Genomic DNA, 4,396 nt, shown 5'->3' on the forward strand with positions numbered 1-4,396 from the left:
CACACACACACACACACACACACACATACAGACCTCCCAATAGCTTTTGCTAGAGTCCTGGACTAGCCTCTGGCACAGGTGAAGGTTGGGCATAGAAGGAGCTTGGTGTACCCTGAACTGGCCACAAGGAACTGGATGACCCAGTTACCGCATATGTCCCAATGCTTCCTGGATCTCTCAGGATAATTTTGAAGCAACCTATGAAGCTGATCTTAGAACAGTATGGGACTATGAACAGGGTCTCTCTATGTAGCTCTCGACCTATTTTGTAACTCACTCATGTAGACCAGATTGGTCTTGAAGTCACCGAGACCCATTTGCCTTTGGCCTCCTGAGGAGTGCTTGGGTCGAAGACATAAAATAGAATTACTCAAAAACACTAGAGAGAGAGAGAGAGAGAGAGATCTGTGATGCATAGCATCTTAGGTGGGAGTTTTAGCTGCTTCTTAACAATATATTCTAGAGCGAAGAAGCAGTGTGGTCCTTCAGGGCCTTGGTCTTCACTCAGACAGAACATAAAACAGATGTCCAATGTTCTTACAGACTTATTGTTTATATTATGTGTATGAGTGTTTGGCCTGCACGTATATATGTGTCTACATGTATGCTGGTACTGCACAGAGGTCAACTGGAGTTACAGATAGTTGTGAGCCACCATGTGGATGATGGGAATCAAACTTAAGTCCTCTGTAATAGGAGGAAGTGTTCATGATCATTGAGCCATCTCTCCAGCCCCTTTAATTCTCTTAATAAGAGGTCAAATAATATCCAGAATTAGCTTTTGAAATTTTGATATTTTTTTTAACATCACTCCTGGTATGTGCCATACTAAAGGATTAATTCCTAATTCCCTTTTCTGGGTCAGGACATACTTTCAATTGGAACCATGCTAAAAAGAAGCATGGAAATGTTTCTTGTTTGTGTGTGCAAAAACAATGTAGACTAATTTCTCTCTGACATTCAGGCTTATTTATAGACTCTTGTGACTCAACCAAAAACAAAACCAGCCAGCAACGGGAGCCTCTCCGATTGACTCACTGTGTCCCCTGTCACTCGCCTCTCTCAGTTGAAGTCATTCAGAGAAACAGGAAATGTTCTTGGTCAAACTGCCTGACTGCCTTTCTTCAGAGAAAGAAAGTCTGGTCTACAGGGCGAGTGGGTTTCAGCTGCTGATCCCCCTAGGATTCTCAAAGGATTCCTCTGTGGGTAAAGAGACCAACTGCATTGCTGGACATCAGGTTCTACACCTGCACTTGGGAGGTGGGGTCAAGAGGATCAGGAATTCAAGCCAGTCTTAGCTTCACAGTGAGTTCAAGACCAGGTTGGGCTGCAATGAAAACCTGCTTCAAAAACCAAAAACTAGGGCAAAATGTCTGAGAGGATAAAGGTACTTGACAGTGACCATGATGGGCAACATGAGTTCAATTCCCAGGATCCACACTGTGAAAGGAGAGAACAAACTCAGAAAGGCATCCTCCAATGTCTACAGGCACGCTATGGTACATGCATGCATACACATACTAAATTGATAGTTAGATAAATGTAATTGTTTGTGGGTTTGTTTCCAGACAGGGTTTCTCTAGCTGTTATAGCCCTGGCTGTTCTGGAACTCACTCTCTAGTCCAGGCTGGCCTCGAACTCAGATTTGTCTGCCACCGTTTCCCAAGTGCTGGGATTAAAGGCATGGACCATCATTGCCTGGCTAGAAAAAAAATGTAATTAAAAAAGACAACCAACCTCCCCACACCCTTAAAGCCACTCTCCAAACCCAGACTATATACCTAAGTATGTACTAACACTATAAACCTACTGTATACCTAAACAAAGACAGAGGAATTCATTGCAAACCTTAGGTTTCAATTTGTGTGCTGTGTCTTCCAAAAAGCTCCGTCTTATTGTTCTGTCTCCCAATGACCTCTCCTTTTTTATGTTTTTTTTTTTAATTTAAAGTTTTTCTTCTAAATCATGTGACTATGTTTGTGTGTGTCTCTGTGTAGGTACCTGCACACGAGTGTGGGTGCCCATGGAAACTAGAGTCATCCGATCCCACAGAGCTAGTGTTCTAGGTAGCTGTGAATTGCTCCATGCTGGGAATCAAACTTGGGTCTTCTCAAATGACAGAATACAGCCTGAACTTCTGAGCCATCTCCAGTTCCATATTTTGTTTTTATTTTATTCTATTTATTATTTAGAGACAGAATCTCACTATGCCTCTCTGACTGGCCTTGAACTCACATCTGGCTGCCTCTGGCTCCCAAAGCGCTGGGATTAAAGGTGTGTGCCACCACTCACAGCTTCATATTTTTATTTTTAGCAAGGACTTATCTGCTGGAAGATAATATCAGTAGTTTGGAGTTTTTCCCCTTGTATTTGTGCATTATTTAAATCTGGTTTTCCTCAATGAAAATTTAATTATCTAAATGGCAGGGGGAAGTCTCTTTTGTAACGTCTATTACAGTTTCTAGAACACCTAGAGATGAATGGTCTAGTGACATCAATCAGGCTGCAAACTGATGGAATGCTTACTATATGGACTAGAAGTCCAGACTCTGAAGGTCTAGATTTGAGTCTGGTTTCTGCTGAATGAGAGCCTGACAGGGCTGTCCAGATAGTTCCGTGAGTGTCATCAGTAATGGTGCCAACCTGGTGGCTTGAGCACTAGCTCACATATAAAGGTGCAAGGAGAGAACGGAGTCCACCAAGCTGTCCTCCCACCTCCACAGGGAGCACCATACCCCCTCTCATCCTCCTACACCATTCATTTACATGCAGTCATAAATACATAAGCAAATAAATAAATACGTGATATTATTTGTATTAATAGGTCTTCTTACATTGTATTTATTTTGCATGCATGCAGGCATGCACCATGCCACAGCATATGTATGTAGGTCAGAGGGCAACTAGCAGAAACCAGCTCCTTCCTTCCAACATGTGGGTTTCAGGGATTGAATTTACGTCACTCCAAGACCAGCTCCTCCTACCCACAAAAAGAGGAGCAACCCATTTTACCTATCTGAGACCTTCTTTCCATATTTCTAAAAGTGGGATTGAAAAACTCATCTTAAGACAGCTATGGATTTTGCTGACCCCTTAGCACGTGCCGGTGACTGCTTTATTTTTCAAAGTAAATAAAAAAAAATTTAAAGCTCATTCATTTTGAAACAGGATTTCATTATATAGTCTGGTCTGCAATTCCCTCTGTAGACAAGGCTGACCTTGAACTAACAAAGATCCAACTGCTTTTGCCAGTCCTACGATGAAAAGCTTGCATCACTACACCTAGCTGCTAGCTACTGATTGATGTGTATCAGGTCATCTATCGGATCGGCTCAAAGATGCCAATATTCCTATGAGCTTCCTTCAGGGATGGAGACATTGAGGATCAGGTGTGTTCAAAGATGTAAAGGAACTCAATAAGGATAGGAAAGCAGGGTTGGTTTTTAAAAAAAGATTTATTTTAATCTCATGTGTATTTTGCTTGTATGTATGTATGTATGTATGTATACCACGTGTTGAATGCTTGTGAAGGCCAGAAGAGGGTGCAGGATCCCCTGGAACTAGAGCTAGAGATAAGCTGTAAGCTGTCTTGTGGGTCTGGGAACCAAACCTGGGTCCTTTGCAAGACTAGCCAATGCTCTTGTGTTAGCTCTCCAGCCAGGAAGGTAAGGTTTTAAACCTAGGCCGTCTAGTGCCAGAGTCCAAGCTTTTAAATAATATTTTTGTGGCTTACAAGCTCATGGTGCATGCTGAACAAGTGATTCAACCTTTGTGGAAAAACTTGTGTAAGTTGTAAGCTACGTGTACTTTTGTGAGGTACAGTGTACAGCAACTGGAGTGGCCTGACATGAGAGCTGGGATCTGAACTTGGATCTTCTGTGAGAACAGCAAGTGCTTTTTAAACTATCAAAACATCTCCCCAGCATCTCAAATTTAAATTTAATAATACTGTTTGACCATCTGTCATATTAGGATAGTGAGATTATATCTACAATTTTAATCTTTTTGAGATAGAGTCACAGGTAGTTGAAGTTAGCCTCAAACTTGCTATATAGCTAAGGAAGAACTTGTACTCTGATTCTGCCTCTACCTCCTAAGTGCTGGGATTCTGTTGTATGCCACCACATCAGGCTATGGAGTAGTAATTTAAATAAAGAAAAGTGTAAGTGGAGAAAATGATAACAACAACAATAAGAACCACAGAGAAGGGGTCTAAGTTACTCTTTCCCTTTGAGTGTTCACTTTTCTTGGAGGGAGGGGAGGTTGTGAGATCGGTCGCTATGCAGCCAAGGTTATCCTCCAACTCACAATCTCTCTGCAGCAGCCTCTAAGAAACTGAGTTTATAGATGCTGCCACCACAGCTGCATCAAGACCCCTTCTTTTTTTTTTTTTTTT

This window comes from Mus caroli, chromosome 8 (genome assembly GCF_900094665.2).
Source record: "Mus caroli chromosome 8, CAROLI_EIJ_v1.1, whole genome shotgun sequence".
NCBI classification, from domain to species: domain Eukaryota; kingdom Metazoa; phylum Chordata; class Mammalia; order Rodentia; family Muridae; genus Mus; species Mus caroli.